Below are 24,541 nucleotides of genomic sequence, written 5' to 3' on the forward strand. Positions count from 1 at the left end.
GGGAATATGTTAGCTAGGTGCCTATAGCCGAGGTTGCCCCATTTCATTTGTATGGCTCTGTCCCATGTCGGACTGAGGTCTGAGAAGTTCCATAATGGGAGCCATCTATAAAAGGGTTCTGTGGCACCTGTGTGGGAGAATATCAGTTTTCATGCATGTAGTGTGGATTTAACCAGGTCGAAGGGGCAATGTTCTTTGTAGTGTTAATGCACGATCACGGACCTAAGCTCAGCTTTGCCAGCGCTTCCAGCTTGACATGTGGCAAGGGGGTGGGGGGGGAGGATGTCCTAAGATACCGGTATGTAGCGTATTGGGCTTGGGATGCCATTTAATACCACTCTAGATTCAGGGCCGCAAGTCTACCACTCTCATAAGTGAGCATGAGGTCCAGCCATTTTTTGCGGACCGCTCCAGCGTGCCAGAAAAATTGGGCGAACAGCCCACGTATCCGAGTGAAAGATTTCTTCCTGGGCCATATTGGGACATTAGCATACGTGTATAACATCTTGGGTAGTAGAACCATCTTTACAAGCGACAATCTGGCCGCCGGGGACAGCAAGAGTGCCTTCCATTTATTCCACTTGTCCTCTATGTGTTTCCTGAGTGTATCGTAGTTGTCCCTCTGGAGTGTTCGATTCCTAGAGATTATGACACCCAAATATTTGATGTGGTATGGGGCCCATTGGAGAGTAAGCTCCCCCTGACAGTTCAGTGTGTTATTTGTGAGGGGGAACATTTCTGATTTTGAAGCATTAATCATAAAGCTTGATAATTCTCAGATGGTGTAGAAAAACAGGAGGGTGGATACAGCCTCCCTGATGATTGTTAGAGACATGAAAGCGCTTGGAGGAGAACAGCAACTTGAAATGCAGCAGGTATCTAACACTAGGAACCAGAGTGCGCGCATCATCCACCCTCTGTTTATCTGCAAAATTGGTTCAGAAGTCCCGGGCTTTAGGGGCAGCGGTTAGAAGCAGAGGCACCGGGGTCACCATGCCCTACCTAGGAGAGCCACATCATTGGTTCGCCTCCCCCCCCATCCCCTTTTCCATGAAAAAAAATGTGCTTTTGGAAGGGAGTTGGTTCCTGGTTACCTTAAACAGACTACAGCTACCACAATTCCTTGAGACCTATTGAGACAAATTTGAAACACCTGAAAAGACAGCCTCCCTGATGATTGTTAGAGACATGAAAGCACGTGGAGGAGAACAGCAACTTGAAATGCAGCAGGTATCTAACACTGGGAACCAGAGTGCGCGCCTCAGCCATCCTCCGTTTTTCTACAAAATTAATTCCCCAATGGCTACGACATCTTGTATAATCTGAGAGAGATTTGTCACGGGGTCTTTGACAAAGAGCACGATAGGGCAATAATTTCTTGGGTACCAGCCAAGTGGATACCTCGGTGTGCATGATGTGTCCATATGTACTCTGCCATTGGCTCAATGGCCAGGGCGAAAAGGATCGGGGAGAAGGGGCACCCCTGCCGAGTGCCTCTCTCCAGCTGGAACTGGGAGGATGTGAGCGAGTTGACCCGGACTCTAGGCAATGGCTGCGTGTACAACAGTCTGATATATTGCCTCATAATGCACCCAATACCCAATATTTCCAAAGTTAGGAACATGTAATACCATGCCACCATGTTGAAAGCTTTTTGTGCATCCATCGTGACCACCACTGCCTGGGTGCTGGGTTCCAATCTGGCCATAATATTAAACAACCTTCGTATGCGGAGTGCAGTGGACCTTCCCAGAATTAACCCGGCATGGTCTGGGTGAACTAGTTGGGGTATCTAGGGGAGGAGTCTGTTAGCTAGTATCTTGGCAAATATTTTCATATCGCAATTTATGAGCGACAAGGGCCTATAGGAGCCCGGTTTCGGTAGTACTGTGATCACTGACTCTAAGGGACTCTGGAAGGATGTGGTTTTAGTAGTGATTCTTCCCACACTTCTAAGAGATTCGGGCCTAGTGTAGCAGCGTATTCCTGAAAAAATGTGGCCGTAAAACCATCTAGTCCAGTTGCTTTGTTTTTGGGGAGTGCAGAAATAACGTCTATGATCTCAGTTATTGTGAATGGGCTTTCAAGCTTCTCTCGGGCTTGGGGATTCAGTGTTGGTAGTGCAAGCTTATGCAGAACAGCCCGAATATCCATGCTATCTTTGGCCGACAGGGCCTTGTACAAATTATGGTAGAAGTCCTTAAACATTGTCACTACCTCAGTCTCAACCCATCTGGTGTTCCCCTGTGCGTCAAGAATACATTCTACCTGCCGCCCACCCCTCTTTCGGACCGGATCATTCTCAACAGGGTCTTCCCCAGTCTGTCGCCCTCCCCGTGCCGCCTACCTGCGGAAGGTGGGTTTCTTTGGTAGCCAGGGCTTCACACTTTTCCAACTCACTGTGTTTCTGGGCCAATATAGTGGGTTCGTGGGCATAGTGCGCGTTTTTGCTGCAGGCTTTGTAGTACCCATTTGGTTAGGTCTAATTCTCTTCTAATCCCTTTAAACACCCCGGCCTCTCTTGATATGCACATACCACACATGGAAATCTTGAAGGATTGCCACCTGGTTCCCTGGGATGTGTCTGTGGCTGTATTGCTGGCAAAGAAGTTGAGGATATTGTTTCTAATATCGGCTTTGAACTCTAAATCCCGTAGGGCCTCAGATTTAAATCTCCAAGCACGCCTACCGATGCTCTCTGTATTTCAGGGATAGGAGCACTGGGGAATGATCAGAAAAAGCGCAGGGTTTGATTTCAACATTTAACATTAGTCTCGGGAGGATAACTCAGCGGCAATCTGCTCGCCTTGGAAACAAGACAACACGTAGAAACACAGGTTCGATCCTCTGGGTATGAAGCGCGTTATAAATAACCTATCATATCATAACACACAGCCCATCAGGGAGCGAGAAACTAGAAATAGATCGATTCGGGAGTACATGTCATGGGCGGTGGAATTGAATGAGAATTCTCTGGCGGTAGGATTGATAGTCCACCATGCGTCTATAAGATGGTTTGTCTGCATGACTGAGTAACTGGCGGGCCGCACAGGATTGGGGTCTTGGGGCCTTATTGGATCTGTCCAAGTTACGGTCCAGTATCAAATTCATACACCTCCCTCCCCAGATTTGGGGAATCCCAAATTAGCACGCAAGGATGTCTTGAACATTCGTGAAAAACTCAGGGGTATCATGATCCAGGCAATGTGTTTATCAGGATGGTTTCCAGCCCTTCCAGGATACAGTGTATAATGATGTATCGTCCCTCAGGGTCTATGTGAGAATGTTTAACCACCAGCTTCAGAGACTTATGTATGAGAATTACAACTCCCTGAGATTGGGGGTGTATGACGTGGCAAATCTGTTTGCACCCTATGTAGGCACTATATTACGGCATGCGGATTCCGTTGCATGCGTCTCCTGAAGAAATAGGACATTCGCTTTTTGTCTTTGTGCATAGGCGATCATTTTCTGGGATTTAGTAAAGTTGCCCACCCCTCTGACGTTCCAGCTCAGAATGGTTTACTGTAGAGGCATTTCCCCTTTTTGAGATGGTTTCTTAGTTGTGTACCATGTTGGTAAGGGCGTTTGTTTCATATCTGGCTCTGTCTGTCAGCGTTAACTTTTTGCACTCAATTTCCCCTATAAGTAGCGCAACTGACACATCTATGCCTTTTGGTTCCCAGCCGGGAGCTCGTACTGGTTAGAACACTGCCTCCCCCAACCCAGCAGTGAAACCCCACCCCCTTCATTCCCACAACAGCCCCATTAGGCCAACGGACAGCCGGGCACAACATCATGAACATGGACATACAGCAGTTGCTAGCGGGAGCGCTGTTACCGTACAGCCTTGCCGTTATCGTGGGAGAAACCCCCTACTGAGCAGTGGTGTGGTGAGTGGCCATCTTGGACCATCTACTTAGGATACAAGTTTGTACATTGGTTTCGCACAGTAGGATAGACCTAATGAATCGGTTATTGCTTTCGAGCGGGTCTTCTGGTGGGTTGCTTTCGGGGATCTGTGCCTCGAACTGAATTGCTTCACTCTGGACAGTGAAAAAATATAGTTTGCCCCGAAACTGTAGTTTTAATCTCACCGGGAACAGCATACTATACTGCACATTTCTTTCCCTCAGGAGTTTCTTCACCCCGGCGTTCCTTGCACTGAGACAGAAGTCGGGGAAGATGCAGATCGTTTGGGAACCCATCCTCGGCTCTTTGTCTAGTGGTGGACGTAGGACTGCATCCCTGTGTCGGGAACTTAGTATTTTAGCGATAATGGGCCTATGGTAGTCTCCTGGTTTTGGTTTCTGTGAGCTCTCTCGATAGTTAAAAAGGGAGACAGATCCGACTGGCCTAGCAGTTCCTTAAGCAGAGATTCCACTGCTTGCTACATTCAGCCCTTAAGTGCGTTTTCAGGGGACACCCACAATTCGTATATTGTTCCTGCAGGAGCAGGATTCTAAGTCCTCACATTTGTTTTTGGTTGGTCTCATCTTGTTTGACAGCGTGGCAAAAGTATCTTCCAGCAAACAAATGTCCTCATTGCTACCGATCCCGTTTTCATCTTCAGTTATACGAGCTCCCTCGTGGACCAGTTGTGTTTTTATTGAGGCCACAGTAGTGTTGATATCATCCAGCTTCTCATGGACCACAGTAAAGCCCTTTGTCATGGTGTCCATGATGCCCGATAAGTCTGGCACTGCAGGAGCCGCGCTCCCACCCATGGCACCTTCCAGGGGAAGCAGATCTTGTCGATATGATTTGCGGCATGGGGTTGCCTTTGCAAATTTGTCCATAGCTCCAGTTTTTCTGCGTCTGCTGGAGCCCTCTATCATATTAGCGTTGAGAATGTAGAATTGGCGGTGCGAAGACCACACCGCCCGCACCAGGGCATCCCCTGGTACTGTCAATGTAGGATGGGTTCACAGTTCGACCAGGCAGCACTCGCTCCGTCCAGGTAAGGCCTTGCCCCCTGTCAGAACCACCGTGTGGTGCGAGGCTGGCACCCGCAGGGGCCTAGGGGCCAGATTACCGCTGCAGCGAGATTGTCGTAAACACTACCCCCTGTCCCACCCGGGTTCAGCTTGCTGGGCGTTTGACTGACCTTTAGCTGTGCTGATCAGGCTGGTATTCGTCTTTTGTAATGGCTGTGCACGGAGGATCGTTGCCATCATCAGCCGGAACCGCGCAGGCGTTGTTTGCGTTCACTCTCCTCTCCTCCACATGGTAGGGGGGGGGGATCTTTGCATATCTCCACCCGGAGACAGCGTTGCGCCTGGAGGAGATAAGTGCCCCTGTCGGGGTCTGCAGTCCAGGGGGGGCAACCCCCAATCCCCCGTGGGGGATACATGGGCTCGGGGTATATTCACAGGTGATCAGCGTCGCTGTAGTTGGTCAGCGTCTGTTTCATGGACCATACAGGACCGTATCCCCCTCTGCACAGTATGGGCTCGGGGCTGCCAGGAGACCCAGACCAGGAGTTCCTATCTCGGGCCAAGCATTGCTTGTTGCACTTGTCAGATAACAATGTCCTAGTATTTAGCACAGGACTCGCCACCCCACCGTCCGGAGTAGGCGACAGGTGCTTAATGATCCAGCAGCGGTATAGGGCAGGCAAGGGCTCTCAGTAGGCTCAGTCTGGGTAGCACCCAGTGTCCCCATCCCAGGAAGCTAGACGGGCCTCTGCAGCGGGCAGGGCGGGGCGGGGGACAGCCGCTGGAGCCGGCACTTCACCCAGGGCCGCCAGCAGGTCGCAAAACAACTGGGCGAGGCGCCACCTACCTTGCGGAGCACAGCTCCACCAGCTCTCTGCCCTCCAGTTCTTCCACTCTGATTCAGTGCTGAGCACCACTCCATGCAGCTGGAGCTGGGTTGTACGCCACCTCTCACGGCCGCCCTCTTCGTAGCTCACACCTCGACCGCCAGGGCACCAATGATCTTGTTGCTCATAGCTGCCGCGTGCCAAGTTTTGCAGTCTGGGCCAAGGGGGTCCCCCTTCCGATCTCGGTCTGGTGGATGGGATCAGCAATCCCTCTCAGTCGGCACAGACAGCCACCATTGCCGCAGCCCAGGGCAGGCTGCGTAATGCTCTCATGCTGGGGTGGGTGTTTCTTTACATCCGCTGCCCGCCACCGGTGGACTTTATCCAACAGTCGCTCCTGCAGTGCGGGTGGCCCAACTTGGTCCTCGCGCCCAGCCACAGCAGTGCAGATTTCGCAACGATTAAGGTCTCCCCATTCACAGGAGTCAGGCATCGTTTGCAGCCCACCTTTATCCTGATAATTTCAGTTTATGAGCATGAACAATGCCGCCGCCAGCATGGTTTATCTGCGGCTATAATCATGGAGCTGAGAGCTAAGCAGCCATTTAGTCGGGTGCCCAACAGCGCCCCCCGCCCCCAAATTATCTGGCTGGATTCACAATGGCAGTAATCATAGTCCAGTGGCCAGGATTTTTGTATGCAGTTTTGTGTTCTGTGTATATTGATGCGAGTGTTAGGTCTATTAAGTTTGCATTCCTCAGGGCCCATGCTTAGCTTAGGTATGAGGCATTTTTTGGCTTCTTTCGTTGTAAGGGTAATCGTACCGTCTTTTCAAATTGCATTAAATAGGAATGTTAGCTTGGGTGTCAATGTAGAGGCAAAGGTCTTACAGAAGAGGGCAATATATTTATCTGGACCGTGGACCTTATTTATTTTTAAAGGACCAAAAAGCTCTGGCTACCGCTTTTTCAGAAATGTCATTGAATTTACTAACATGTGTCTCCGGGTGTAGGTAAGTGGTGGGGTATCTCGCAGATATTTATCTATTCTGTCACCACAAATGTGTTAATTGCATAATGATTCTCATCTGATCTTGTATGTAGGCATTTTTGTAAGTAATTCCCCTTTATGGCAGAAAGGTATTGTTTAAAAGTTGGTCTTAAGTTTGCTAGCGAGCCTGCTGCATGCTTCATTTGCTTACTTTAAAAATGAATCGTCTTCAACACAATAGAGATTTCTCAGTTCTATGTCATTATTTTGATTTTTGTAGGTCGCCTAACCAAAAGACAGATTTTTTTCAGCCGATTTTAGGCAACCTACAGAAATCAAAATAATTTCACATTGTGTGGTGTTTACAGTGCATGGAAGGGTCTTCGACTCTCTCCAACAAGGGGGTGCCAGTTAAAATGCAACCTATTCTAGTATAGGTGAAATGCACATGAGAAAATGGTGTATTCCTTACACTATCTCTCTCTGCACTTCTATCCAGGCATCTAGGTAGCCAAATAAATTCTCTCCGCTTTCCCTTCAGCCTACAAGGTGCTGCCCCTCCACGATAGATCCTTTTCCCCAGTTTAAATTCAGGGAGGTTTCAGAAGCAGACGTTCTTGAGATCCTAGAAAAGATTAAGCCCACAAGCTGTCAAGGCGACATTTGCCCAGCATCTGTGGTCAAAACCTGTGCTTCTCAGCGTGCTCCTATCATTACAAAATGTGTGAAAGTTTCATTTCATGAAAGCTTTGTTCCACCAAGCATCAAACTGACCTGGATCTCTCCTTTACTCAAAAAGCAATCTCTGGATCCTGAGATGGTAAATAACCATTACCCCAACTGTAATACTCCATTTCTAGTGAAGATTCTAGACAAGGTTGCTCACCTTCAAATACAAGACAGTCTCCATGCTAAAGTGGGGCAGAAACAGCCAGGATTCAGGAGTGCTCACAGTACAGAACCAACCCTACTGGACCTTAAGGCTACCATGCTGCAACATTGTGAAAATGGTAAAACTGCCCTCCTAACGCAATTTTTGATTTGATAGACGACTTTATCCTGGTCTCCAGACTACAAGATTGGGCCTCCTTTTTGCTCCAATTGGATTAAGTCTTTTTTGTTCGACTGGACTGCTAGAGTGTTCAATGATGATGCCACTGCGGCTGGGTGCTTGGTAGCCTGTACAGTTCCGCAGGGATAGTGTACATCTCCCACCTTATTTAATATCTTCACTGTTGTTGGATGCAGAAGGCGTAGTGTACGCCAACTATGCCGACTACAGTCAGTGCCTTATACCACTCTCAGGCAACTACAGCACGCCCACCACACCCGTCACTAAAATCTACAACCTTATCTATATTTTGTATGACTGACAAGGGGTTGGATTTAAACAACGCAAAAACAGAGCTATGATCACTGATACGGCAGATCAGTTGCGTATACTGGGTGCCAATTATCAATCCTTCCAAATTGCTGAATGCATCCTGGATATCTCACCAAAGGTTAAGACTCTAGGGGTTGTCTTTAACCAAGAGCTTATCATGAAGGCTCATGTCAGGTCAACAGCTTGGTCTCAGGCATCTCCTACATCAAATTGCTTACACAACTTAGACCTTTTCTTGTTGCCACCAACTGCGCTACTCTGGCCTGAGCACGCCTCGATTACTGTGCTAGCATCCTGTAGGGTATCGGGAAGGGTGACATCGATCGCCAAAAGGTGTTTCAGAATAACGTAGATCGTGCGTTGATGGTCCTGGATCACAGCCAGAAGGGCTCTACATTGACTTCCTATAGATAAACACATCACCTTTTGGACATTGTGCATTACGCACAATTGTCTATACAGGAAGATCCCAGTTGATCAATCCGATAGATTGACTTAAGCATTCTCCTAATGGGAAGCTATGACAAACTCCTCATGTCTGCTACAAATCCCAAAAGCAAAACTAGCCCTGGTCACCAACGGATGCTTTCCCTATGCGGCACCAATATGCTGGAATGCCCTGCTGCTTGCCAGCGCATGATTTTGAAACCGATTTTCCTCAGGTCCTATTTGTTTTACGTTCTGTTTGTTCTGTCTAGCGCTATGCCCTTGCTACTTTAGAAATAAAGTAAATAAATAGATCATCTGTATGATCAAGCGTTTCAACCCATACAAAAATTCAACGTACCCACTAGCATATTCTCACTTTCTGCAAAACATGAATTTAACAGCATCCTGAAGAAAATGTTGTGGCGAGATGGGGCACATATTGTCGCAATCGTCAAGGGGTTACACCAGGATAAACGAAAGAAAAAAAATCTTCCTGATCTGCAAGGGTACTGGACTACTGAAATGGGAACATTTAGTGGAATACTATCAAAACCCCACATGTTTCTGTGCTAGCAGAAATGTGGAAAACCTGAGGAAGCAACCCGTTTGTGAATAGTTTCTGCTCTTTTCAGAGAAGATGGGTTTCTTGGAGTGCAAAATTTCCTGGCACATCCTCTGTTATGAAGTTCCATACCTTGACTGGCTTTGTGGGGGGAAATAAGCCCCAAACAAGTATAGCAAGGACCTTCATCATTTGTGTCTATTGTAAGCTGCAATCAATGCATGATGAGGTGAAAGTAAGCCTCCCATCTGGTGAAAATTCCCTCACAATTCAATTCTGGCCTCGAGTACTAGACACCAGCATTACCCAACTTTTAACCCTGAATTTTAAACACATGTAAACCAAAAACAGATCTCTCCCAAACAAATCTATTCTACAATTAAATGGTATGGATCCCAGTATCTTGGTACCTTATAAGAGTTCAATACGGAGACCACCAGGGGGGCGTGGATGGAATGGACTCTTAATCCACTGCCTCCCTCAGCCCCAGCAAACAAACCTATAAAATATAGAGACATAGCTGAGCAAAACCCGGTAAACTTGGAAGAGAGCAACTGGAGGGTGCCCTAAAGCGGCATACCAAATCTGAGGAGGAACGGTCCAGTGACACTGTAGAAATCTGCTGTGTGGCGCAGCAGCCTGCTGGGGCTACGGAGCTGCATATATAAGACGTGGATGAGAACCAGGGCCCACACAGAACACCCACGAGGCCCGGTGAGCAGCTAAGGCAGGACTGGTGTGGGCACTCAACCTCGCAGAGTGAGAGAAGATACCCGGACCCCGACAGCCCTTGGGACTGGCTTGGCTGCGACAGCAGCGGGGGCCTGCGACCCGGCAGATGAGGAGCGGCCTCAGCCGCATTGCTCCAGAGGGTCTCCCGTGGCCCGTCATGGCGTAATGCACCTTCTGGAGGTTTGTGCACCCCTCACCCGCCACACCATCTCAGTGCACCATCAAATGGGTGGGGGCCGGAGGATTTTAATAAGAACAGTGGGACCGGCATAATCGCCCCTCCTCCCTATGGCCCGGACACATTGGGCCCGTGATGTCTGTGGGGGGCTGAGATCAGCGAGAACTCCCATTGGTGGGGCTCTTGTACACCCCCCCCCCACGCAGGGAGCACAGTTCGCCTCCCTGCGCCACCCAAGTTGGCAGACAACACTTGCAGCAGCAGAGCGGGGGGCCCCATTGTGTTCCATTAATGCACACTGCTGCCCCACCACAAGATACCGAACAGAGCAGGGGATAGTGGTGGCTCGGACAACGCCGGGCCTGGTTGGGCCCGTCCCGCCACCGGGGGTGACAGAGGGTGCCCCCAAGTCACAGAAGTACAGCATCAAGGCCAGGGGGACCGCCATGAGGCCCAGGCCGGGTGGGGTCCATGGGTGCAGACACCAAGAACCAGCCACACAAAGAAAGTCCGGCGAGTCTAGACACAGGAATCCAGGCCTGGCGGCCGCAGACATATCCATGGACAGAGCCTGCCGACAAGCTCGCCTCGCACACTGGCGCACCAGCTTGGGCAGAAGGCATGGGGACCTCTCCTACGGAAGGAGACACAGAGTCTGAAGGCAGACACCTCCTGTTGCCACTCACTGGATCCGCCTACTCCAAAGAAACTACAGGGCTTCAGGAGAAACACGGCCGCAGTCCCGATGGGGCAATCAGATCTATAAAGACTGGCCTAACAGTGGCAATATCGGACCTGCAAGGGAGAGTAGAGAAGGTTGAATAGAAGTTTGAATCGATCGAAAACTATCAGCTATTGGTGGACCGGATTGAAATGAGGACGTAGGTATGCATGCAGGAGCTGGAAGAGAAGGTGAGGGACCTGGCCCTGAAAATACACTACCTCGAGAACTGGGAGCGAAGGTCAATATTACAATCATGGGCATGAAGGAGCCGCAGGCTAAAACCATTGCTGCCCTTGAACAACGAGTGAAGGGCACTAATCAATAGTCTCTACAATGACCCGTTTTCCTCAACTGAAATTTCAATTCCTCTGTCTTGTCTTCAAATCTCTCCATGACCTGGCGCCCCCTACCTTTCCTCCCTCCTCTCATTTTACTCCCCCTCCCGCTCTCTCTGCTCAGCAAACCTCTACCTCATCACTGTACCCCCAGCCCCATGTGCCTCCTCACGCTTCCGCTCCTTCCAACTCTTGGCCACCCTACACTGGAACACCCTCCCGCTCTCCATCCGCTCCACCCCTACCTACTCATCCTTCTGCCACTCCCTGAAAGCCCATCTTCAATCCCCCAGACTTCCTTCCCTACCCCGCCCTATTGGGCGTCTCCACACTAAAAAGAGCCGCTCGACTCCCAGTCTACTTGACGGGAGTCGGGGAAAGTTGGGGATTGGTTGGAGGCATGGTATTGTACATAAAAAAAGGGAAGCTGGGTTGGGGTGCGTCAGGTTTACTAAATAGTCAGCTGCTGTATTGTGTGTCAAATCGAATAGCACGTTGGTTAATCGTCTGGTGGGATGTCGGACCATGTATAACATTAGTATCAGGATGGGGTCTCTGAACATAAAAGGGCTGAACTCATCCCAGAAATGTTCCATGTTGTTGCAGGAGTTCAAAACCTCGGGGCTAGACATACTTTTCCTACAGGAAACTAAATTCAAAGCGGGGGAGAGAGTATACATTGCGAGGGAAGGAGCTATGGAGCGCACTGTGGGCATCGGGTCCCTCAGAAAGCGGGGGTTGGGATGTTAATTAAAAAGTCATTGGATCTTGAAATTCTGCATGTCAAAAGAGGATTGTAGGGGAGATGGTTGGCAGTGAATGGGAACATAGGCCAAACAGCAGTCGCACTCTGTTCACCAACGCCCCCAACCAAGGACAAGTTCAGTTCTGCACCACCACACTAGAGACACTTAACTCATGAAAGACAGGCCACCTCATCTGTGGAGGAGACAACCAAATAATCGGTCCCTCCCAATGCCCAAGACAGTGATGCTTTGCGGTTCCTCCTGCTCGAACATTTTATGATAGACATATGGAGAATACTGCATCCATCTGCACAAGCATTCACCTTTTTCTCCCTGCTTAATGCTACCTTTACAAGAATTGACAACATACTGCTGGACGCCTCACAAGAACACACCATGATTGATGCAGACATACAAGTGGTGGGGTGGTCAGACCATGACCGTTGTGGACCAACCCTGGAGATTGGACCCTGCACCCCACACAATGGGTATGTAAAGACACACTATACAGGGACCTGGCCTTCTGGGATACTTCCAAAAGACAATTAAAGAATTCTTCCAGCTTAAGGTCGTGGATGACACAAACCCCCCCGCCCCCCACCACCACCCCTACATAATCTGGGAGGCAGCCAAGGCCACCTTCCGCTGCCTCCTAATTTCAGAAGGTATGGCAAAACAAAAAGGAGAGAACGCTGTTTGAAAATAAACTAAAGCTGGAAATTAGGGGGAAGGAGAGGGCTTTGCAGAGCGCGGATGAGGGTGGCGAGATCTGGCAGCTGAGGAGGGAGCTGGGGGACAATTGGAGGGGGAAGGCGATAGCACAATTACGCTATATCAAACATAGATACTATGAAAAGCGGGACAAGGCCCACACAATGATAGAAGCTCGTCTAGGAGCCAAAGGGCAGAACGAGCGGTCTATAGAATTAGGGACAAAAATGGCATGATCCACAACAAGCCAGAAGCAAGTGTCCAGCTCTTTTGTGAATACTACACCCAATTATATGCCACTGAATGCACAGGGACTCTCGATATTACCACGATGGGCTTGTACTCCCAGAGCTAAAACCGGAAGACATAACCACCCTAGACCCCCCCGATAAGCAACAATAATTCTCAACGCCATCTCAAAGATGAAAGCGGGTTCAGCCCCGGGACAAGACAGGCACACTCAAACTCATTATAAATAACACAGTCCATTCCAGGTACCATTCCTGGTGCAGTTGTTCAATAGTATGTTAGATGGCGGGAGGGCCCATGACTCGTTGACTCAAGCATGTATTGTAGTTCTCCAAAGGAGGGTAGAGACAAAATGAATTGTAGGTCATATAGACCCACATCGTTAATAAACGTGGACTTTGCTAGAGTTCTGACAGGGAGATTGAACCCGGTCCTCTTGAACCTTGTTCACAATAATCAGGTCGAATTCATCAGGGTTAGACAAGGTACGGACAACATCCGCAAAACACTGAATATTATTGCTGGGGCACAGAGGCGACAGAAGACCCTAGTTTGCCATCAGTTGATGCCAAGAAGGCTTTTGACCGGGAGGAGTGGCGGTTAATGGAACAGGTATTAAGAAAGACCGGCCTCGGCCCCAGGTGACTTGCGGGCACAATGGCATTGTACTGTAACACAAGGGCCAAGGTAGTGGTTAACGGCGTGGCCTCTCCCGAGTTCCAGTTAACCTGTGGGTTGCAATAAGGATGCCAGTTGTCCCCATTAATCTTAGCCCTGACACTAGAACCATTGGCGCTCACAGTGCGTGCAGATAGGCGGATAAGAGTTTGGGACAACAGGGTGCAAACTAGACTTCTACAAAGATGATATACTAGTGTATATTGCACGCCGTAGCTCTTCGGTCCCTGCCTTTCTTGGGGCATTGGCGGATGAGTCGCTGCGGGTGAAAATTTAACATCACAAAAACCCTGGCACTATTATTGAAACCTCCCATCCCCCTCAAGGTCAGAACATTAGCAAATCGGGGCCTACAGATACAGAACTCTAGCATGCTGTACGAGACCAATTAACAGCCTTTGTGGGATAAAATCAAGGTAGATTTCCAGATGTGGTCAAAACTGAGGGTGACGTGGGAGGCTCGTCACACAATAATAAAGATGAATATCCTGCCAAGATGGTATTCTTATGCCAGACGTAACCCGGATATGACCGGACCACTTCCACGAGGGAATAAAGCGAATTGTACTAACATTTTTGTGGGCAGGGAAAAGACCTAGTATCTGTTACAGCACCCTAATCGTACCTAAAGGGGAGGGTGGTATGGGCTTGTAAGACTTCTACGAGTATTACTGTGCTGCCCAGCTTCGGGTCTTGATGGACCACTTAAGGGTGAGAGGGGATAAACAATGGGTCGCAAAGGACAATAGCCTCTTTGCAGCAGTAACCCTAAGGGAATGGCTATGGGTACCACGTGGGAGATTACCGATGCGAATACGATACCACCCGGTTCTCACAGTCCGTTGGAAGCCCTCTGGTGAAACAAAGGGCGTCAAATCCTGGCCAAAAGCTGCATATGGGCCGCGCCCCACCCCCAATCGGGGACAAAAAGAAATAAAAAAATCTCAGAATCCCTTAGATTTCAGACATACTACGAAGCAGGCATGTCCAGACCTGGCCATATGTTGAAAGAGGGTTCCTTCTGGCCAAAGGCGACCTGGAAGAGGCCCTCAGGATTCCCAACATACCCCCCTGAAATTTCTCCAATTGAAAGGGTCACTGACGGACTGATGCTGGGCACACAAGCTAAGCCGCCCGCTGACCCAGTTCGACAAATCCTCAACTCACACACCGACTCCCGGGGCCTCATCTCGGTGCTCTATTCCTCCCTCTGGACCAGAGATCACATACTGATCACTAACACCCAAAGGTAATGGTGGATCTGCATCTCCCAGGGGATACAGACGCGTGGTAGACCATCTACAGAGCAGGGTGGTCCTCCATAAATGCTACACAACATAAGATGCATAATGGCAGGCTTGTTTTAAGGAGGCACCTGAACCCACAAAGGCTCTCCAAGATGTATCCTGACGTTAGCCCCCTATGCTGGAGAAACTGTGGCCAGACCAGCAAATATTGGCATATGTGGTGGGACTGCCCATCAGCGCTTCAGCTTCGCTACCCGGCAAAACCGCATCATCCCAGCACTAGGACATAGCTTCCACCAGCCCAACCTGTGGGGAGACTAATATACATGTTGCGATTTGGCAAAGTTGGCACATACTCACAGGACGGCTATTGGACACTGAACTTGGGGGGGGGGGGTCACCCCATCCTGAGGATCCTCACAAAGTATTGTGTGTGTTGACTACTTTTACTTTCCTCCACACCGATGTTTTTGTGATGTGATGTACCGTCTCCTGTGTCAAAACTTAAATAAAAATAAATTTTGCAAAAAAAAAAGTGAAATACCCCCAAATATTGATCCATTCACCTAAAAATGACTTCTAGGGGCAACAAAACATTGTCTTGTATTTGGTTATTTATATAGCGCTCTTTCCCCATTTGAATGGCCTCAATGCTCTTTTTGATTGGAATGCCGTCGTGACCACAGTCAACGTGATGGAAGGTTCTAATTGTCTAGATTAAGAGGTGCTTGTGTGCATTTTCGCTAGCTTAGGATTTAGGTGGCTGGCTAGGCTCCACTAAGCAGCCCAAAGGTCAGGCATGTGGGTGGGCCCTGTTGGTGGTTTTGGATAGAGTACTATTGCTGAAGAGTCGGTGTGTGCCCAGCTATACCAAATTTATTTTGTTGGTAGTCGCTGTATGGTAGTGGCAAAGGTGTGGAGGTACGTTTTATTGATTTCCAACAAAAAAAAACAATAACCATGAACAACATTACACCCCACCCCCAATTCCTCCTGCCCATGCGGCAGGGATTTGGCCAGGCGCTGGTCTCCTACTGTCACCTTTTTCAGGTTCGCCATCCTCTGCCGCCCCTTGTCTGGGAGATGCTGTTTCGCGTCCCCACATCCTCTGGCGATTGGAGTCTTGGGGCTTCCTGGACCCCTTTGCTGTGACGGCGGTGTCTTTCCCCTTTGCCTTTGACATGGTAGCCTGAGATCCTAAGTTTGGATTGTGTTTTCCTGGCAGTTTCCGTGAGGGCGCGGGGCTGGCGCCTCCTTTGAGATGTGTAGGATTCCCTCTCAGCTCGGGGGCCAGGCCTTTTGATACCACTTTACTTGGTCGATCCTTTGCTGCCCGACTGGGGTGTTTGTTCCTTTCTTCACTGCTGTCACATGGTTCTTCGCCTGCTCACACTTATGGCATCGCCCCTTGAGGAGCTTGAGCACTGACCCTGGTCCTCAGGTCTGCGCTGGGCTAGACACCCTATTCCTCTTGCGGGTAGATCCCGGCCTACCCCTGGGCTTCTCACCCAGTCACCACTGCCTTGGGAGACCCTCACCGATATGGGTCGAGTGTTCCTCAATGTGGGGAGTGGGGTTTTTCTTGCTATGGGTCTTGCACCAGTCTTAATTGGTCTGCGCTTATTGCCCTTTTCAAACACAGGAAAAATAGCAAAATAGGAGATTGTAGATAAAACACTAGAGCTTGTGTGCCTACCCCAATTGTATTCACACACTTAATTGTGTGTTTAGGCACCCGAGGTCTTCAATATCTATTCCAGATCTAGGCTGCAGGTCCCACCCAGTTGTGGGCTGTGGCGTTACCACGCTTTAGTAAAGTCAATATTTTTGGCTTGTGTGCAGGTATTCCCTTGGGCTCCTCCTGCCTGCTCTCTGCGCCACAGTCGGCCCCCTTCCCCCGGGAGGCTCCGCCAACTTTACTTGCCTTTTCTCCCTACACGGCTCCTCTCAGATCTCTGCTTCTTTCTCTGGCCGGGCTGCCGCCGTCTTCTGCCCAGCTCGCCTTCAAGCCTGGGGGAATTCCTCTCTGCATGGCGCTGCTGTTCGCTGCAGCTGGCCGCCTCCCCACGAGAGGCTCAGTCACCCTCCCTTGTCTGTGCTCTGTGGGGGCTCGTGCGAGGCTCGTCGCGGTCCTCCTGCGCTTCAGCTGATTTTGGATTCGCCCTCCATCACGCCTGGGGGGTAACCGTACCCTTGCTGGGTGAATCCTCAACCACGTGGATTATGCTGCACGACCGATCCCTCAGCTTGGAGCTTCGCTCTGCCGCCTCCCTGGAGTCTCCTATTCTACACCTGTGCGTCTCCGTTTCGTCGCGCCCCTAGTGTGGTTCTCTTCTCTGGGGTTCTGCTTGCCACATCTTGTGCCTGGGGTGGGCAGAAAGTTGTTTTTAGATTGTTATTGTGGCCCCGGGGTTCGGAGAAGCTGTGGTCACAGTGTTTCCAGCTCTGCGGCCATCTTGGAATCTCACTGACAATTTCTTGAACACAGCTTCTTGGATCCATAACTTCAGTTCCTTCTTTAAGGTTCGTAGCTCATATATATACACCAACTTCTGAAACTATCTTCCAAATCTTCATAATGCAAATCCAAATCGAGCGACATCACAACTCTTCCAGCAAGACATTGCTGGATTTTTCATCTTCAGCAAAGTCCTGATTGCTTGCTAAAAAGTCTACACTTTCCCCAAGCTTATGTACTTCAGCTTTCCTCTCTGCCAGGGACTGCAAGAGCTTGGCTTTTTAATAGTTGAAATTGAACCTGAAAGGATTTGAGAAATCCGTCTTGAAAGAAGCCAAAATAATGCTCAACATCATCCCATTAATAGCTTTGCAATCCACTGCTATCTTAGCCAAAGCAGTAGTTTGCGAGGTGTCTTAACCTCAGAGCAAAGCCTAGGTGCTCATTCCAAACCCTGCTGAATGTCTTCTCCCTTGCTCAGCTTTAGACTTTGCATCATTCAAAAAAATATGCAAAGCTATCAGCCTGCGCGAACAGCGTATAAACCAAAGCTAATGTTAGCATCTGAATTACGGCGCCAGTCTCATGCCAGCTTCCTCCACTAAAATGGTTGTGGTCAGACCAGGGATCTTTGTACGAAGGTCTCCCGTGTTGCTGATCTGGTCTTCTTATCAATATATATTCTTGAATCAGCAATATGTTCCAACGAGAAGTGGTCTGAATCTAAAGTACATCCCCCATAAGCACTGTGCCCACATAGGAAAATTATATTGTAGGGGTGGCTTCAGCTAACTGCCACAAGTTCTATAAACTTGAGGGAACACCACCTCAGGGAGACTATGTGTTGGGTGTCTGACTAATGAGAAGCAATGAACCTCCCAGCAAAGCACTGAATCTCAGCCAGACTTCGTATGTAGTATTACAGCATTAGCTTCACCTTAGGTACTGTCTGGGCACTGAGGTGCCCCCAGGGTCTTTCACCCCTGAACCCACTCGCCCAGCCAAGCTGCATCTCCTGGCAGATATTTGTCTTACTTCATCTCCCAGTCCGACTACAGGGCTTCTAACTGCACAGCTCCTGCTAGGTAGAAGTCCTCTGCAGGCCATGTCAATCCAGTAGTTTGCAGTCTTTCACAGCTCACTGGCACTGCTTACGGTCTCTCGCTGGGGTCCACTACTTCCTTCCCTTGCTGTGCCTCAGAAGGGCATGCTCGCCACAGAGGCCATCTGGCTCTCCAAGTCGCCAGGGCAGGCGCAGTCACCCCACCTGTTACCAGTGAGCTCTCGGCACGGGAGGAAGTACCCCTACAGATCCTCCCAGAACTCTCCTGCAGCGTTTGTGGCCTCGTCTGTCTCGTGCTCCAATGCCGCACAGCCGAGTAGCCCAGAGGGGCTTTAAAATATACATTTAGCCATGGTTACAGTTTTCTTCAAAGAATCTGGCCACTGATTACACACTGACATTAAATGCCTGACCAGTAAACTGCTGCATGTGGAACACAGTAGACCTGCCCTTGCTTTTCTCCCTCCCTCCGTCCCTCCTCTTGCCTCAGACTGTTACAGTTTTTGCTTGATGCTGCTTAAGTCTGTTCGGGAAAGGAAACCTGTAGACAGTTTAAGCACTGGTGAAAGCAAATATAGAACACTGGGCCAAGTACGCAATAAAAAATGTCAGGGGTGAATGTGGTCAGCAAGGTGCAGTGTCACTAGAGGAGGCAGCTGTTGGTGCCAGGGGAGGGCGGGGCGGATAATAGGGTGCCAGAGGGAGGCTGGGGGTGCACTGGGCACCAGGGGTGAGCCAGGTGGGGCATCCGCCCCCTTACCCTGACTCTACGGTACGTGTATATAAAGCAATGCAAATGTGTTGCTAGTGAGGAAGCCTAAAAATAAAAGTCAAACTGGTGCTGCAAGTTGCAATGTTCAGGGAAGAAGATGGACAATCGACAATTCCAAAAAATAAATACTTGTGCTACGGCCACAGACCATATGGCAGTTACAGGTTGATAGGGCTCATCTTATGTCAGATCAGCTCAACACCCCCTTTTCATTCTTACAGCATGAACTCTGAAATAATTAAAAGTAAAAACAGGTTCCTGGTTAACAGTGTGTGGACAGCATAAAAATAGATAAAAATATATATGCTACTATAGCAGAGATGGATTACTGCTAAACTATCCAAAAAAGGAGAAGCTACCATACAGCACCACAATTAAAATATCTTTTCTCGCTTGCTCTCTAATGATTAATTCTGAAAGTGTAACTACAGGCTGGACAAACTTTGCTAAAATAGGGTGCGTCCTACCTATCCGTCGACAACAGGCTGAACAGATGGGTTCATTAAGATCCAACCAACTCCGTCGCATGTGGGGTTTCCTAAGGTTCCACCATCCTCTTTCCAATCATACTCAAATGTATACATGAACATCTTGGGAACACTCCTAAATGGCACCAACATGGTGATTTATCAATCTGCTGATGACACTCAGCTGCACCTTAAGGTCGTAGACCTCAGCACATTGCTTGCTTCCGCAAATACCATCCTCCAAACATGGATGATGACACCTGCCTCAAATTGAACCCACCAATACCAAGTTCGTCCTTGTTTCCCGACCCCACCAAACAACATATGCAAAAATGGCTTCACCCAACTGATGTCAAATTCATCCCTGGGCTTTATTTTTGACAGCACCCTTTACTTCCAAAAGCACATAGCCAAAAAGGCCCAAACAGAATGGCTACAGGACTCTGCAAAATCACCCCTCATGTACCTGCACAACTTCTGCATGGTGGTCAAAGGCCTTCTGAACTCGCACATCGAAGGAACAACCTCCAAACTGGGCTTCCAGCCTCACAACTGGTCGCCACCCCCTCCGCCCCACCTCCTTAAGACAGTCTACCAGGCCATAGCCAATGTTCATTTAAGGCATCTGCAAATTAGACCATATCTCGCAAACACTGCAAAAGCTTCACTGGCTACCCCTGACAAACTAGGATCATATTCTAAACTGCATGTATCACCTACAAAGCAGTCTTGATCAGAACACCAATAATGTACTTGGCAGCTAAACTCCACAACTTGTGAGGTTCTCGCACCTAATGCCGCAAAACCATCTAAAGATTGGGTCTAAGCTAGACGGCAAAGAAAAGACTGACAAGCAGTCCTCTTCCTGCCATGACCAGACCATCTGAAACTCTATCCCAACAGAGAACTGAAACGCCTCCACCATCCACCAGAACTGCGAAACACTAAAAACAAGCTCTTTCAACAATATCTGCCAGATGAGAAAAAAAACCTTCCTCTCTTTACCAACAATACTGCATTACTAAATAAAATGCAAAGTCCAATGGTAGCACCCTAGCACTGTAAAATGATCCACTGCTCTTGAACTAGGTTTGCACCATAATAAATAAAGTCAAGTAAAAAAGAAAATAACACAATGTAAAAGACATTACAAAATAAAAAGAACAGAAGCTCACTTAGAAATTCAAAACAGTCAACCTATGTATCTGGAGTAACGCGAAAGTAGTGCTTGTTTAATAAAATTCATCATCAGGCAACCGCGTCACTATGACGATACATATAAATAAACGGCGGCCATTTTGCAGCTTCTTTTCGCCACGGCCATGAATTGAATAACGAAAAGAATAGGAGGTAAGGCATCCAAGCTTCAAGTGGATTAGAAATTATATCATTTAAGCTCCACTTAGATCATTTAAACCCTGGGATGACATATAAGGGGAACAACTTCTAAGGCTGAGCACCACCACCTAAAGGCTAACCATCAAAGGGCTACAAAAAGGGTAATTGAATAGACATCCGGCACCACGATCTATTGGATGACAATATTAAACAGGTAAACTGGGCACATTGAGAAAGCACTCTTGTGACTTTAAACGCCCACCATTGGGTTATTAATAATGGAGATTAGCTAAGTAGTATACTCTTATGATTTTGATTTTTACAGGAAATATTTTTAGCTCACCAGAAGGTCAAAATAGGAAGGAACACAGTCAATTATGATTGATTGATTGATATTCTATTTCTATCGCGCTCCTACACAAGTGTTTCAGAGCGCGACAAGGAAAGGGAGGGGAACAGGGGAGAACAAAACAGCAATCATACTAGGCCCAGTGACATTAAGAACGCGAAAGTGCATGGGAGAGGGGGGGGAGGGGAAAAGGGCATGGAAGGGGGGGGGGGGGAAGAGGTGGAAAGTGCGAAGCAGAGGAGAAACAGATAAATAACAATAAATAAATAATGAAGGCAACAAACAGTGGTAATGCAGCCAGCAATTTGCAAGTGCTAGGTTTAAGGCAGCAGACAGGGTAGGTCCGATAAGTTCAGGACGAAAAAGGGGGGCTGTATGGGTACAGATACAGACCCCAGTGCAAGGGGTGGCCCAGAGGCAGTGCGGGAGGGTGACAGGATTAGCAGGTACCAGGGCCCAAAAGACAGAGGATGGCCAGGTGCACGGTGCCAAGAGAGAACAGATCAGCAGGGGAGAGGAGGAGCGAAGGCAGAAGAAAAGAAAGTGGATGGTCTTGAGGTGCTTCCGGAACCAGAGATCGTTCTCCTCAAGTTTTAGAGTGGCAGGGAGGCTGTTCCAGAGGGAGGCCCCAGCCGAAGACAGATCTACCCCCAACTCGTTTCTTAGAAAAACGACTGACCCTGAGTGAGTTGGAGGTAGAGGAGCAAAGAGCTCGAGAGGGGAGGTATTTGCGGAGGGATCGCTGAAGATATTTTGGACCCAGGCCCCAGAAAGCCGTGTGGGCAATGCAGAGGGTTTTGAATTTGATCCTTGCATCCACTGGGAGCCAGTGAAGAGATTTCAGAACTGGAGAGATACGATCCCAGGACTTGAGGCCAAGGACAAGTCTCGCAGTCCTGTTCATTATGTGATGAAGTAGTATGACAGACAAAAATACTTTTGTAATGTAAACTAAAGATAAGGGTGATGATACTATGATTACTTATTTACTATAGATGGGATACCTGAACCTAAGGAAGAGAATAGACAACTCCTGAAACGCGTAAAGACATAAATCTAGTATTGGACATTCAATAAGAAACTACTCTACTATGAATCTGCATTGTAGGGTCATTATTGAAATCATGAGGAAATAGAAAACTATCTGATACTAAAGATTTGTATTTGTCTATTCTATTGTGATAAATTGAGAAAAAGTACAGAAGCTGATATTTAACAGGAAATGTATAATCGTGGATTGACATAGTACACTTGAGTACAATTCTTATTTACTAGAAATTGGCTTATAAAAACATAAAATAAAATGTGTGATTAACATTATTTATTGAGATATGTATTAAATTGATGAAACAAACATTTGATTGTCTCTACAATTGTTAATTGTTATTGGGTGTGCAGAAAATGAGCTAGTTATCAATCCCTCAAAATCCAATAGAACAATCTTTGTACAACATTCAAATAAACAATTACCCAAATGGTGCATGAACAGCCCACCCTGCCGGTTGTAAAAAGACTAAAATATCTATGCTTTAATCTCAAAACAACCCAGTTGTTAAAACACCTCACCAATGAACTGGAGAGCAAAACAATACAATAATAGAAGTCAACTGAAATAACTGATGAAGACGGTGTAGATTTTAGCTCCTACCTTTGTTAAAATTTTACAAAGGCAAAGTTATTCCAGCAATTCTGTATGCAATGGAAATTAATCTCAGTGCCCGTAAATTTAATTGGGCACACCTAGAAAGCTGAATATGGAAAAAAAACGTTCTCTACCCATGTCTATCCCTATAGCCTGATTGAGATATGAATTAGGATTACACTCCCTAAAATCAAATTTCAATTGGAAATTACTGCTCATATACAGATCTATTTTAGATCCACGTAAAAACTCTTGGTATGAGGACATAAGAGATCACACAAATTTAAAAAAAAAAATAGTTCATTCCTATCAAATTTACAAAAAGATGCTGAACAAATTCTCCAAAACTGAGAGAACAATTGGTACACTGGTCGCAAATCCGGATAAAGCAAAGCGTGCTCTCATGAGAACTGACAAAATTGCCCAAGAGCCTCATTTTCTGATATGAAAAGTACAAAAAAACTTCAGTGTATGTGGGAAACCAAGCAAATATGTGCTACCCTACCCAAGAAGATTTCCAAATCCCACCTGGCGTGCCAAACTCTTGCATTTCCATCTAAATCTGGTTAAAACAAACGAAACTTCTAGAAAATGACAAACTTTCGATCATAAAGAAGAATGCGATCTGTGCGTTGAAGGGTATATCCAAGATGTAAGACACCTTCTCCTTAATTCCAAATCCACATTTTCAGCAACAGAAATACTTTGCTAGATTTGTCCACCACACAGTGGCTAAGTACCCAATAATTTTGGCACAGGCTATCAGCCGGGAAGGAAATCTTATCAATTGAGCTTTTGAAATTACTAAATGAACTGCATTTTTAAAAACATTCCAATGCAAAGGAAAACAGGAGAAAGCTAAACTCAGACAAAAAGGTTTGGTGATGTACATCATTTTAAATGAAAGTGTATTGTATTGTATTCAAGAGTACTGTGTAAAAAGCCTATGCATGACTAATGGCACAATACAAATAAAAAAGAAACTGATTATATAAAGTCTTATATTTAAAAAAGTAGTTTTATGCATTGAAACTCAGCATATTATCCAGAGATATCCTTTCTTAAATTAATGAAACATAAGAGGACAGCTTAGCAAGCTTACTTGGACCCTGAAGGTGTACCAATGGGGTGCTCTTGTTGATAGTTTAGGGTGACAGAATATGCACTACATTGGTCCAGCAGCTCTGCAGTCTCCCCTAACCTTCTCAATAAAGAACCATCTTCTGACAAAAGAACACATCAACAAAAAGCTTCAGAACATAAAGCACATTGATGTACATGCATGTATCATCCGTGTTGCTTCAGTTTAAGTTTTCTAGGTCTGAACTAGTTACAATGAGGATTAGAAAAATGCTATACAAAAAGACAGACTGCATATTTGCACATAGGTAAGCAATCGTCACACTTTATATCAACTTCAAGACTATTTTATTCCAAAATGTCCTCCTCATACAAACCATCTTCTCAGAAGAAATGTTTTACACAATAACTGCCTGCCATACAATATCTGCCTACATGTGCATATATTTCACAATTGGTGCGCTTAAGAGCTTGGAAGAATTTTCTCAGTTGTCATAATATAATTTGAGAAATTCCTTAATCAAATCAGTTTTGTCTGTGTTTAGTAACTCGGTGCTTAATAACAAGTTTAGGTGCCATCTGGGTGTAGGAAAACGCTGAATCCATATGTACACTTTCACAGGTTTAAAAAAAAAAAATACAG

At 47.3% G+C, this 24,541-nt stretch overlaps 1 protein-coding gene across 3 annotated transcripts in view; it reads right to left on the reverse strand.

Moving 5' to 3' along the window:
* USP47 (ubiquitin specific peptidase 47) overlaps positions 1–24,541 on the reverse strand; it is a 2,970,466-nt gene that overhangs the window by 2,782,729 nt on the left and 163,196 nt on the right. The gene's annotated exons all lie outside the window — the stretch shown is intronic.

This window comes from Ambystoma mexicanum, chromosome 11, assembly GCF_040938575.1.
Source record: "Ambystoma mexicanum isolate Mex_15411 chromosome 11, UKY_AmexF1_1, whole genome shotgun sequence".
Classification (NCBI taxonomy): domain Eukaryota; kingdom Metazoa; phylum Chordata; class Amphibia; order Caudata; family Ambystomatidae; genus Ambystoma; species Ambystoma mexicanum.